The sequence below is a fragment of the Hordeum vulgare genome, chromosome 6H (genome assembly GCF_904849725.1).
Source record: "Hordeum vulgare subsp. vulgare chromosome 6H, MorexV3_pseudomolecules_assembly, whole genome shotgun sequence".
Lineage (NCBI taxonomy): Eukaryota > Viridiplantae > Streptophyta > Magnoliopsida > Poales > Poaceae > Hordeum > Hordeum vulgare.
Window position 1 is genome coordinate 72,636,962 of NC_058523.1, and position 14,555 is coordinate 72,651,516.

General features: G+C 47.0%; 1 long non-coding RNA gene and 1 pseudogene across 1 annotated transcript; both read right to left on the reverse strand.

Moving 5' to 3' along the window:
* Positions 1-5,079: 5,079 nt before the first annotated feature.
* Positions 5,080-5,679, reverse strand: LOC123403119. The gene is made up of 3 exons (XR_006611408.1): positions 5,557-5,679; positions 5,339-5,480; positions 5,080-5,238 (listed from the first exon to the last, which is right to left on the reverse strand). It is a non-coding gene; the product is annotated as an uncharacterized LOC123403119 (long non-coding RNA).
* Positions 5,680-6,876: 1,197 nt separating this feature from the next.
* On the reverse strand, positions 6,877-7,955 carry LOC123405118 (annotated as a pseudogene).
* Between the last annotated feature and the right edge of the window lie 6,600 nt (positions 7,956-14,555).

A 14,555-nucleotide genomic window follows, 5' to 3' on the forward strand; every position in this document is an offset into this window, starting at 1 on the left:
TCAAGGTTCAGTGGAGCAACCATACCGAAGCAGAAGCCACATGGGAGCGTGAAGACTATCTCCGATCAGAATTTCCCGAGTTGTTTAACGCTTAGCTTAGGAATCTCGGGGACGAGATTCTTGTAAGGGGGATAGGTCTGTCACACCCTGCTTTCACCCCAAGTTTTCTGTGTTGCAAAAATCAGAGCTTGTTAAAACTTTTTCAAATAATGTTGTGAGTGCAATGTCAGCCCTTGTTTGAGTGTATGCTTGCTTGTTTGATGACTCAAACCCATGAAAAACTTATTATTTTTCTCTCATCAAAAACCCTTTTTCCTTTACATCAAGATCACCTTCATCATGTTGGGATACACTACTAGCTCATGAAGCCAAGTGGTACTTCCAACTAAAGTTGGTGATCTGATCCTAATATCATTTTCATTCATTAAGAACATTATTTGGTGATTTAAAATCTTATTTTCCTATTTTATATCTATGTCTATTTCTAAGGCGAGTAATGATATTTCCACAAGGAAAATTACTTTCCTCCCTTAGAAAATTCTGAGTAAATTCATGGAAGCTCAGAAGGACATTTATTTTCCATACATAAGATTTTCAACCCTATTTTATATTAATATTAATTGAGTAAAACCCTGAAAACCATTTCTGTCTGTTTTAGCTTTTTCAGATGTTTCCAAAGGAAAGTATCTCAGGAAATTCCCATAAAATTATAGGAGCCCTCCCAAACCATATTAGGTGCTCACCTAAATTCTCACCTTGATCCAAGGTGGGGAAGTGCACTTAAAGAGCCCAAAACCCTCTCTGTCCAGAGCAGAGTTGGAACAACTCTACATTGCAAAGTTTCTCCAATGGAGCTGAAACTTTGTAGAGATGTTTAACACTCCAAATGAGGACTCCACACCAAAAATGGGATTTCTGAGACTCTGTTTGACCACACTTCCTTTGTAAAGGACAATACTGGTCACTTTGAGACATTTTCAAGTTTGCAAAGCCAAACTTGTTCAATGGAGCTCAGATTTGGTGGAACCCCATGTTTTTACCCCAAGACCAAACCTGTTAAGTTTCATTTACAGTGGTGGAGTGGAAGCACCCCAAGTCACTGTCGAGCACCTACTGACAGGAAGGTAAAAACCTTCCTAGCCACTGTTTTAGCCAATGTCGAGCACTAGAACACCCTGAACACCCAGTCAACCAGCCCCTCCCCAATTCCAAGCACAAGTGACAAGAAATCCAATTTGAGCTGCAGGACAGTACTGGCAACACTAGTGTTCCTTGCTCCCTTGACCAGCTCGAGCTCCCACTAAATCACAACGGCTAGGCTCACTCCCAGCAACACTCAGGACATGGAGGACACGTCCCAAGTGCCCCAGAACGAGCCAGCATGCCGTGGCATGCCAAAACTGCGCTCTAGGCGCGCTGCAGAGAGCCACCCGCAAGGGGCCGACGCTTCGGCCGGTCCCAGCCTCCCCAGTTATGTCCAAGCGCTCCCCCGACAACCATTCAGTGCAAAGCTACCCCCAGGGACCCTCTCCCCCTCGCGCAAGAGCTTAGGAGACGTGTGCCCGTGCGCGCCCGACGCGGCCGAGCATGCACGGTCGCTGCAGCTCGTCCCCACTCGCTTTCCCTCTACGACCGTTGCACCAGGAGGCCCTAAACCACGTCCCGAACCCGTGGTTTCGCAACCAGCACCACAGTGTGCTTGCACGCGTGCCACGGTGAGTCACCGGCGTGCCCGAGTCGGGTCACCATCGTTGGCCTACAAATAGACCCCCCCGGCACTCCAGCACCCTCCAAGCAGCTTCAACACAACCAGTAGACACTCCCTAGCCGCCCAATCGAGCTCGCAGAGTCCCGGTGCTCGAGATCGACCGAGGCTCCTCCGCCACGGAGCTCCAGTCGATCTCCGGCTACACGTCAGCTCCTGCGCTGCCCGACCTCTCATTACACTCCCCTCGACACCAGGAACGTTTCCGCTAACTATCCCGAGCAAATCCATACCCCTAGCCCCTAGTTCAACATGAACCCGAAACCCTTCCGCCACGAGCACCTCCTCGCCGGCGACCCAGACCACCTCCGGTGACGTCCCGACCACGAGCAGGTAGGCGGAGGCACGAGGAACCCGTTCCCGTTCCTAGCTAGGCCTGAGGACAACGGCAGCCTCGCCGGCGTCCATCTCCACCTCTCTGGCTGGAGGTAGGAGAAGGACCCGACAGGTGGATCCCACCTGTCGGTGTCCTGTGGCAGCCAGCGCGCGCAGCCGCTGACGCTGACCCCAGGGGCCCGCAGGTCAGGTTTGAACCTGGCCCGCGCGTGCTTGGTGGCCAGGCCTGCTGGCTGGGCCGGCTGGATCTGTTTCCCCTGGCCTTTTTCTTTTGTTTTAATCCAGCAAACTAAATGATTTTTATAAAAAGATTTAGCCAGTAGAAAAATATAATTCTTCCACCAGTATTTTTCTAAAAATGAGTAGTATTTGATTCTGTAATAGTTGAGATTTATCAATAACAGAAACTATTTTGGTATAATAAAATGATATTAAAAAGCACTTGTTCGCTTCTGTTAGCTTTTAAATAAATATGATTTAGCTAATAAAACAATAGGAAACATTTTTCAAAATAATATCCTGAATTTATTCAAGCCTTGCAACATTTTTTTAAAAGCACTTTGTGATCTGTTTTAGTCAGAGCTAGTATTTATTTATTCCTTTCTCGACGGTAGAGTTACCGAGTGACGGAGGATCAAGAGCGAAAGACCTCGAAGACCCCGGATACCTAGCTAACCAAGGAAAGCATGCCCTTTTGCCATGACTTAAGTAAATAAAATGATGCATGCTAGAATAGCAAGTATTTTCCGTTGCATGTGATCACGATGCTGATTCGTCATTGATGTGATGGTACCGAAGGCTTCTTCGAAGCACTTGCATGTTGATAGTAATGATATTCACATCCTCGGAGCACAAACATGATGAGCAGACCCTACCATCTACGAGGATCATGCTACTGACATGTTGGCTAGTAGAGTGGAATCACTGCATTTAACTTGACCCTACCCCGTGAGGGTCACGATATTATCATGTTGACAAGTAATATTAAGGCATATTATCATGAGCATGATGATGAGTTAAATAAAGAGTTTATGAAAACCCCGTCGGGTGCCACTAATGCCCGAGGGTGATGATGAGTTAGTGATCACTTTTGGTGAATCGATGCACCGGTGATTTTGGTGTGAGTATGGTTTCGGAAATGGATTAGATTTATGATGTGTCAACCGTCCCAACCTTACCAGTACGACCACGATACCCCTTTATGGGACGGGGCTTTGTTGATTACTCTAGTCGGTGCTAGCAAAGAGCCACATTACTTGTGGCGGGAGTGATCGGTGTCACTCTTGTGAGGGGGTCGTGCCATGTAGGACGACTATGCCATTATTATGAGTTCCAGGCACACCGTTGGTCCCTGCACTACTAGGAAAAGGCTTGCTAATGGCGCACCTATTTTGGCTACTAATGGCGCACTATAGGTGCGCCACTAGCATCACGCCATTAGATTTGTTTACTAATGGCGCACCACAAGTGCGCTATTAGTATCTGGTATACTAATGGCGCACCAGGCAGTGCGCCATTAGTATTGCTCACGGTGCGCCATTAGTATCTGGTATACTAATGGCGCACCAAGTAGTGCGCCATTAGTATAGATCCCGGTGCGCCATTAGTATAGATCCTGGTGCGCCATTAGTATAGATCCTGGTGCGCCATTGGTATAGCTTATGGTGCGCCATTGGTATAGCTTATGGTGCGCCATTAGTATGCCTCCCAGGGTCATATTTACTCATATGCTCTGGCTTACTAATGGCGCACTAATTGACGATGCGCCACTAGTGTGCTTTTGAAGTGCGCCACTAGTGTGCTGAGTGATGCGCCACTAGTATGAATATTAGGTATATATTTTATTTTTTCTGATATTTGCACAGGTTACAAAACATACTAGATCATGAAAGGCGCGCGTTGCCGCGCCCATACATTTTAAAAATGGACCGATAGGATATTTGTAAATATATAGAAACAAAACATGTAGACATATTTTGGTCGGTAGCAGCCAAGGAGTGCAGTAGTTGAGCAGTAGGTCCCCAGGAAGAAGGCCTATACACTATCAGATTACAAAGAACTATCTGTCAAAGGATCATAGTAGTGTCCGCCACTCTGTGCAAACAACCATGCCCTGAACGTAAAGCTCCTTTTTAAACTCTGGAGAAGGCGGGCTTGCTCTTCGGTGTCGGGACTAGGCTAGGGATCAACCTTGTCATCGAGATCAAGGTTGACGATGTTGTCGTTGTCGAGCTCGTCAGGCTCGGGGGTGAGGTCACACATGTTCATCGTCGTGGGTGGTCCTCCTCGTCCATGAAGTGTGCCTGCAGCAGTACCGTGTGAATGGATTATGAGCATAATCATCCTAGCATACAAATTCTCTGAAGGCAAAGATTGAAAACATAAATTCTATCTACCACAGTTTGAGCCACTACAAAGAATTACAAAGGAGTAGCTAATCAGATTACAAATATCAAGTCATGGTGGTTATCTTAATAACAAAAATACTTGCTGTTAACACTGAATTGACTAACTAAAGCCACATCAGGCATCACATACTTCTAGTGCTGTTGCTAAAGTTGGAGTTTGGCATAAAACATAGTCAAAAACATACTATACATAGCACAAGAAAAAGAATGTGATGATAATCAGACAACAACTCATCTCATCTTTTCAAATCTCATACTAGACACACAGAATTTGGTGTGATACTGAAAATAAGCAACACCCCCAGGTAACCGATGGCAGGGACATGCAGAACATGAGAGAGAGGGCGCATAGTGGGGGATGATACCTTGGCGAGCTCCATTTTGTCGGCACTTGGGTCGGAGGAGCAGCGGGAGAGTGGCGCCCAGGGAAGAGGCCCAATTGGAACTTCAATCTTGCTTGATTGTACAAGTACGTGGAGAAAATTTAACATAAAATTAATAATCAGACCAGTATACCTTCATGAATGTGTCCAAATTCCTTTGTTCATATCATCCAGCCTCTTTTTAAAAATCTTTTAAAGGGTTAAGTGAATGCATTCTTTATTTTATAACTATGGCGTCGTTCACCAATTTTTTGCCCTGTTTTTCTCTTAGCTCGACTATGGCGTCGTTCCTTTCCTGTCGCGCGCTCACAACAACAGCAGCTCTTGGCCCAATTTTTGATTTTATCTGTTGTTGATGTTGTTGCAAAAGGAAAACAAAAGATGTCAACGTTGCGGTACAGATCTGATTGATTCTGAAATAGACTAGCTTCAATAGAGAAGGATACCAGCATATCCAATTGAAGGAGAAGATTAGCCGCTAAAACCCGTTGCTCAGGTTCAGTTCGATGGAGGCAGGCCACCAATGTATGCATAATGGCAATGCCTCCTAGCTGCCATATTTTTTGTAGCAAAGAAATTGCAGAGGACCTGAAGGTTGACACAATTGGACAAGTTATTATGGTAAAGATTTAACAACTGAGCCTTATCAGGGTGTGGATCATACCGAGGAATCTGAAGAACCAGTTTTCTTGTGCTTCTACATTATTTTGTGTGGAACATTAAGGTGATGTATGCATAAGAAGGTAAGGGTGCCGGAAGCAGTTAATACTTGATCATCCTGTAAGAGCATGGTTATTTGGAACCACCAACAAAAATGAATAACAAGTATGAAGTCTGAAAGTTAATAGCATAATCACCTAGAGAATAATCACCTAGTCTGAAAGTTAATACTTAATCATTATGATTTGTTGAAGGCTCGGCGTTGCTTTCGTGTTTCAACTGGGGTTCAGGCGCAGTGCATTTTTCAAGGGGAACTCTCTGAATATCAGCTATGGACTTCTGACGATGTTTTATGTTTTCTAGATAATTACTTCACCTGTAAACAAAATGAACGTCTCCTTTTGTCCAAACAACTAGACCTCCTAATTTTATCTGATAAAAGGGAAGTCCGAAAAACAAAATTTGAGGCTTGAATCGAGCATGGTAGTTGTGTAATTGAGAAATTAAAATAGCTGATTAGTAAACAAATTTCACTCTGCGTTAAAATTTATATCAAAGCATAATTTTAGTAGGACACAACTGGTTGCCCTCACTCAGTAACTCTTAATTCAATTAGAGCCTTTGCGGAACAGAGCATAGGAACTGAAAAAACATGAGCAGGACAGAAATTGGATGCCATAACGTGTTCTGTCCTACATATACTGAGCATAAGAGATTGTTTGTTACAGCACGGGAAACCACATGAATTGTCTTCGGGGATTAGTTGCATGCCATAATTGTCATCGACAAACAGAACAGAAAAGAAACCCAGTAGGTTAGGCATAATGGAACATTTCCTTTGAAACTGAGTGCAGAGTAGAACAAAAGAGGAAGAGGAAATATTATATCCTACAAATCAAACAACCTCTATGAGTTAAGAACTGAAGTCCTACAAATTTTTCCTTTCGTTGAAGAGGCCATTAAAAACTCAAAAGTAGCCAGAGAATGTTTCAACATTTGCAACTATTATTGGCAGATAATAGACTGTGTAGCTAATTAAGCACTCACACCAATCAAATACACTATCCCACAACAAAAATATTGGTAGACTCACGTCAAGTATCTCCCTTGCTCTGTCCATGCACCGTTGGAGCGGCTCGACGACCACACCTTAATGATTAATGTTCCAGCTTTACTGCAAAATGTTCTCCTGTTCCATCGTGTGATCACATCCATCGCACGCCGTACATCCGACGGAGACTTTGGTTTTGGAGCTATCCATTGAACGAGCCGTCGATTTAATGCCCATCCATCTACTCTCATATCTGCATGTATCCATTCCATCTCATGTAAAGTACACATCCATCCGGGTCCGGTCCTTCCCTGCTGCTTCATCAATTTCTGCAGTCACATGCAAAATCACTTATCTTCGCAGAAAAAACCTAAAAACTTATCACATGTAAATTTCAACACCTTCAGTAATTATTACCTTGTATCAAGATCGTAGGGACAGTAGCCATACTTCAGAATTATCACTGAGCATTATCAGCAACAAGTAACAGCAAGAGTCAAGAGAGAGAACCTTGCATTGTTTGACCAGTCTTTATTTGTATACCTTGGCCATGGCGCCTTGTCTTGCCAAAAAATGAAGATAGATGCGGCTGCACTGCATTTTAGGAGTTCAGGAACCTATCACATGCTTTAGCAGCATACACATTTTTTTCTCAAGGAATTAGTATGTATCCATAGGTATACATAAATCTAGAGAGATTTTCTGCTGAGATCTGAGTATCTGATCAGTGTGCATGATCCTTACAAATCTGGTGCTGCACATTGACCAGTACTATGACTCAACTAAGCACAACACATTAGAGCATCTACAACTCGAGTGAGCAAATCCATTGATTGAATCTGGACCGCATCTCAAATACAAACAAGATAAATAAGCATCTGATGCCTAACTAGCAATGACTAGAAAGTAGTACCAAAAGGGTTTGGGATGCAGTATGAGGCACCTGAGGGCGGCCTTCTCCCTGGCGTGGATGGCGGCGAGGTCGAGCACACAGCCAGCCGGGTCGAGCAGGTCGTCATACTTGCCGACGACGGAGAACTCCTAGATGTAGTTGGCCTTGAGCACCCTCACGTTCCGCCGCTCGCCCCTCTCCGCCCTGCCCATGCCCTCCTGTGATCTACGCTGTCATGGAAAGAAAGCAACCAGGCAGCACACAAAAATAGAGCAGGAGGCAGAAGTAAATGGCATGGAGACGGGGGCGGGGAGCAAAGGTTGGATTTGGGAAGGATATGGATGACGAGGAGGTTGCTCGGGCGGTCGAAGGAGATGATCTAGCCCTCGAACTCCTCCCCGAGGGTGCTCTTCACGGAGATCACCACGCCGACCGCGAACTCCTCGCCACGGACCTCCATGGCGCCGCCGGCGGCGGTGGGTGGGAGGAGGTGGCCACGGTGAGTTGCGTGAGGGAGGAGCGTAGCACGCACGGTCTGGGTGGGTTGGTGACTCTACTGAGAAGACCCAAAGCCGTTGCCGCTGAGCAGTGCGGGTTAGCAATGGCGCACCCCCGAGGGGTGTGCCATTAGATTTTTTTATAGCAATGGCGCATCCCCATGTAGTGCGCCATTAGTAGTTTTTTTTATATAGAAATGGCGCATCCCAGAGAGGTGCGCCATTAGTAATCTTTTTTTTGGATAGCAATGGCGCATCCCAGAGAGGTGCGCCATTAGTAATAATTTTTTTTGGATAGCAATGGCGCTTGGGGGGGGAGGGAGAGGGTGGGTGGTGCGCTCGGCCGATTCCGTTCGAGGGAACCGAGCGAGGAGACAAGGGAGTGTGCGGGGTGTCGGCGGCGGAAGTGGAGTGGCCCGGGGAGGGTGCGGGGGGTCGTCGGCGGCGGTGGAGCGGGGGAGGGTGCGGGGGGTGAGCGGCGGCGGTGGAGCGGCCCGGGGAGGGTGCGGGTGGGCGTTGGCGGCGGTGGAGCGGGGGAGGGTGCGGGGGGTCGTCGGTGGCGGTGGAGCGGGGGAGGGTGCGGGGGGTCGTCGGCGGCGGTGGAGCGGGGGAGGGTGCGGGGGGTTGGCGGCGGCGGTGGAGCGGGTCGGGGAGGGTGTGGGGGGTCGTCGTCGGCAGTCGATCGGGGGAGGGTGCGGTGGGTGCTCGGCGGCGGTGGAGCGGGGGAGGGTGCGGGGGGTCGTCCGCGGGGGTGGAGCACCTTCTGTGGTGCGCCATTAGTAGTTCTGCAAAAAAAATAGTAGTGGCGCACCACCAACAGATGCGCCATTAGTACTAGCTGTGGTGCGCCATTAGTAGTTTGCAAAAAAAACGAGCCATTAGTAGTTTGCAAAAAAAACGAAAAAAAATTGTAGTAGTGGCGCACTACCAACAGATGCGCCATTAGTAACCCTGGTTACTACTGGCGCACCAGCTGCTGGGCGTACAACATGTGGGCTGGGTACCAATCGAGTGGATCTCTTTGCCTAGTATCGTCAGGGGAAAGATGATGATCGGGTACTTACCTCGGGTATATGTGATATACCGCGAGTCGTGGATGACATGGAAGTATTCCGTTTCTCATGGGTTCAGCGTACTACCTCTGCAGAGTGTAAACTATTCGAATAGCCGTGTCCACGGTCAAGGACAGTTGGGTGGTGCTGCTTAAACTACGTCCTGAGTTTCCGCATAAACCAAGTGTGTGTGTGCGTGGTGTTAAAAAGGTGTTATTATAATCATGATGGTCACAATAATATGATCAAGTTCGGTGACTTGACATATAGGGTAAACCCGGATGGTTTAACCCTCAGTTGATTCATTGAGGTTATGACAAGTCCGTTGACTTGGCATATAGGGTGAACCCGGATGGTTCAGCCCTTAGCAGATATGTTGATATCTGTAACCTGTTCTTCAAAAGTAATTCTTTAACTTGTTGCATATACCTGATCATGCCACCACATTGCATTCCACTAAGGATACTTGTTACTGTTATTCATTACCATATATATGTCATGGGCTGTTTGCGATTACATTCAAAGTACTCATTGGCTTGCCACTGGTTATGTTATTGACCAGACATGCAAGGACCGGAGTTTGGCGATGAGTACACCGTCGTAGACGGACCTACGATCTAGGACGCTTCCGAGTCAGAATGTCTGTCGGTGTAGGCTTGATGGCATGGGCACCGCTTAGCCCTTATGAGTTTCCGCTACTCGATGTATCCGTTTTATTGGGCTTTAGGCCTTGCTCTTGAACCCGACCTTTTGGTCATTTGATGTAATAATTTGGTACTTGGATGTAAGACTCTATTATTCAGTATCTGTGTTCAGTGAACATTGATCCTTGGGGTCACTGGGCACGGCGAACTCGACTTGCTAGTCGGGGTCCCCACAGTACATGCTCATCATCTTTCCCCTGACGATACTAGACAAAGAGATCCACTCGATTGGTACCCAGCCCACATGTTCTACTTCTTACGAGCACCGACTCTGGACTGTATCAACCATGCAGGGACCAGCGGTGTGCCTGGAACTCATAATAATGGCATAGTCGTCCTACCTGGCACGACCCCATCACGAGAGTGACACCGATCACTCCCGCCACTAGTAATGTGGCTCTTTGCTAGCACCGACCAGAGTAATCAACAAAGCCCCATCCCATAAAGGGGTATCGTGGTCGTACTGGTAAGGTTGGGACGGTCGACACATCTTAAATCTAATCCATTTTCGAAACCATAGTCACACCAAAATCACCGGTGCATCACTTCACCAAAAATGATCACCAACTCATCATCACCCTCGGGCATTAGTGGCACCCGACGGGGTTTTCATAAACTCTTTATTTAACTCATCATCTTTATTTAATCCACGGCATGCTGGCTCGCTCTGGGCACTTGGGACGTGTCCTTCATGTCCTGAGTGTTACTGGGAGTGAGCCTAGCAGTTGTGGTTTAGTGGGAGCTCGAGCTGGTCAATGGAGCAAGGAACACTCGTGTTGCCAGTACTGTCCTGCACCTCAAATTGGAGTTCTTGTCACTTGTGCTTGGAATTGGGGAGGGGCTGGTTGACTGGGTGTTCAGGGTGTTCTGGTGCTCTAACCCACCAAGTTTGGGGCCTTGACATTGGGTAAAACAGTGGCTAGGAAGGTTTTTACCTTCCTGTCAGTAGGTGTTCGACAGTGACTTGGGGTGCTTCCACTCCACCACTGTAAATGAAACTTACAGCTTTGGTCTTGGGGTAAAAACATGGGGTTCGACCAAATCTGAGCTCCATTGAACAAGTTTGGCTTTGCAAACTTGAAAATGTCTCAAAGTGACGAGTACCGTCCTTTACAAAGGAAGTTTGGTCAAACAGAGCCTCACAAATCCCATTTTTGGTGTGGAGTCCTCATTTGGGGTGTAAAACACCTCTGCAAAGTTTCAGCTCGATTGGAGAAACTTTGCAATGTAGAGTTGATTCAACTCTACTCTGGACAGAGAGGGTTTTGGGCTCTTTAAGTGCACTTCCCCAGATTGGATCAAGGTGAGATTTTAGGTGAGCACCTAATATGTTTTGGGAGGGCTCCTGTAATTTTATGGGAATTTACTGAGATATTTTCCTTTGGAAACATCTCAAAAAGCTAAAACAGACAGAAATGGTTTTCAGGGTTTTACTCAATTAATATTAATATAAAATAGGGTTGAAAATCTTATGTATGGAAAATAAATGTCCTTCTGAGCTTCCATGAATTTACTAAGAATTTTCTAAGGCACCAAAGTAATTTTCCTTGTGGAAATATCATTACTGGCCTTAGAAATAGACATAGATATAAAATAGGAAAATAATATTTTAAATCACCAAATAATGTTTTTAATGAATGAAAATGATATTAGGATCAGATCACCAACTTTAATTGGAAGTGCCACTTGGCTTCATGAGCTAGTAGTGTGTCCCAACATGATGAAGGTGATCTTGATGTAAAGGAAAAAGGGTTCTGATGAGACCAAAATAATAAGTTTTTCATGAGTTTGAGTCATCAAACAAGCAAGCATACACTCAAACAAGGGCTGACATTGCACTCATAACATTATTTGAAAAAGTTTTAACAAGCTCTAATTTTTGCAACACAGAAAACTTGGGGTGAAAAACAGGGTGTGACAGACCTATCCCCCTTACAAGAATCTCGTCCCTGAGATTCCTAAGCTAAGCGTTAAACAGCTCGGGAAATTCTGATCGGAGATAGTCTTCACGCTCCCATGTGGCTTCTGCTTCGGTATGGTTGCTCCACTGAACCTTGAAAAACTTGATGGTGTGGCTTCTGGTGCAACGCTCTGCTTCTTCCAAAATGAGGATCAGTCTCTCGCGGTAGGTAAGGTCCGGTTGAAGGTCAATAGCTTGATGATCAATGTCCTTGTAAAGGTCGGCACTTGCAAACACTTCCTGCGCTGTGACATGTGGAACACATTGTGCACAACCGAAAGTTCAGGAGGTAGCTCCAACTGATAAGATACTTCCCGGCGCCTTGCCGTGATCTTGAAGGGTCGAATGAACCTTGGAGCTAGCTTCCCCTTGACGTGGAAACGCTTGGTCCCCTTGAGAGGCCTGACTCGCAAGTACAGTTGGTCTCCGGGATAAAACTCCACGTTTCTGCGGCGAGGGTCCGCATAGCTCTTTCGCCTTGACTTAGCTCCCTCCAAGTTCTCTCGGACAAGCTGAACCTTGTCCCCTGCTTCCTGCAGTGCTTCTGGTCCGAAAACTAGCCCTTCACCGGTTTCGGACCAATTGAGCGGGGTGCGGCATTTCCGCCCATATAATGCTTTGAATGGGGCCATTTGAAGACTGGACTGGTAGCTGTTGTTGCAAGAGAACTCAGCAAATGGTAGGCAATCTTCCCACTTGGCACCATGGGCCAAAATACAAGCGCGGAGCATGTCCTCAAGTATCTGATTTACCCTCTCGATCTGTCCGCCCGTCTGAGGGTTGAAAGCCGTACTGAAGGAGAGTTTGGTTCTGAGAGCTTCTTGAAACTTCTTCCAGAATCTTGAGGTGAACTGCGTGCCGCGGTCGGACACAATCTCTTTGGGGACTCCATGGAGACTCTCCAATCGATGAATGTACAGACTGGCCAGCTGGCTGCCATCGTAAGTGGTGTTAACGGGGATGAAATGGGCCACCTTGGTCAAATGATCAACTATGACCCAAATGGAGTTATGACGCTTATTCGATCGGGGCAACCCGGTGATGAAGTCCATGCCGACTATATCCCACTTCCATTCTGGCACTTGAAGAGGTTGTAGCAATCCAGCGGGTCGTTGGTGTTCAGCCATGACTCGCTGACATACATCGCATTTAGCGACATAGGAGCCAATTTCCCTCTTCATGCCATGCCACCAGAATCGTTCTCGGATGTCTTGGTACATCTTGGTACCACCTGGATGGATAGAGTACGGTGTGTCATGTGCCTCTTGCAGGATCAAGTCCTTCAGTTCGGTCTTGTTGGGTACGCATAAGAGCTTCCCGTACCACAATACTCCTTGCTCATCAATCGAGAATCCTAGGGCTTTGCCTTCTTGCACCTTCCTCTTGAGGCCTTCGATACTCTTGTGCCCCTTCTGGGTTTACTTGATGTCGTCTGCTAGAGTAGGCTTGACTTCGAGGTTGGCCAGGTACCCTGGTTCGACTATCTCACGTCTTAAGCCCTCCATCTCTTCATACAAGGCGGGGAACCTTTCCTTGGGCGTGACGTTCAAGGAGCCTGCCTTCCGGCTCAGGGCATCGGCTACCACGTTCGCCTTGCCGGGATGGTACTGAATGCTGAGGTCGTAATCCTTGATTAACTCAAGCCATCTCCGCTGTCTCATATTCAACTCCCTCTGGGTGAAGATATACTTTAGACTTTTGTGGTCTGTATATATCTCGCATCACTTTTCCAGAAGGTAATGTCGCCACGTCTTCAGATCATGCACTACAGCTACTAGCTCGAGATCATCGGTGGCGTAGTTCTCCTCATGCGGATGCAGTTGCCGTGACAAGTACGCCACGACCCTGCCATCTTGCATCAGGACTCCATCGAGCCCGGTTCCCGAGGCATCACAATATATCACGAATTCCTTGTTGATGTCCGGAGTAGCCAATACCGGGGCGGTAGTTAGCATCTTCTTCAACTCTTGGAAGCTTGGTTCACACGCCGGTGTCCACTCCAACTTCCGGCCTTTCTTCAAGAGCTGAGTCATAGGTCGAGCGATGCTGGAGAATCCCTCGACAAACTTGCGGTAGTATCCCGCGAGCCCGAGGAAACTCCTGACATCCTTCACGTCCTTGGGTGATTCCCAGTTGGTCACTGTAGAAATCTTGGACTGATCCACGGCTAAACCGCTTGCCGTCAGGGTATGACCCAGAAATCCAACTTCGTTCAGCCAGAACTGACACTTACTGAATTTGGCATAAAGTTGGTGCTCTCGAAGCTTTCCCAGAACTAGCCTCAGGTGTTTCTCATGCTCTTCTTCGGACTTGGAAAAGATTAGTATGTCATCGATGAACACGACGACAAACTTGTCCAAATATTCCATGAAGACCTTATTCATGAGGTACCTGAAGTAGGATGGGGCATTTGTCAAACCGAAGGGCATGACCGTGCATTCATATAGACCGTACCGGGTCACGAATGCAGTCTTGGGTATATCTTCTGGTCAGATCTTCAGCTGGTAGTATCCCGATCGGAGATCGATCTTGGAAAATACCCTGGCCCCGTTTAACTGGTCGAACAGGTCTTCGATCTTGGGGAGCGGGTACTTGTTCTTTATTGTGACTTCATTAAGGGATCGGTAGTCGATGCAGAGTCGAATGGTACCATCCTTCCTTGAAACAAACAGAACAGGTGATCCCCAAGGAGACGCACTCGGACGAATGAACCCTTTCCTGAGTTGCTCATCCAGCTGCTTCTTCAGCTCTACAAACTCCTCGGAACCCATCCTGTAAGGCTTTTTATAAATAGGCCTCCATCCGGGCATAAGCTCAATGATGAACTCAATGTCTCGGTCAGGAGGC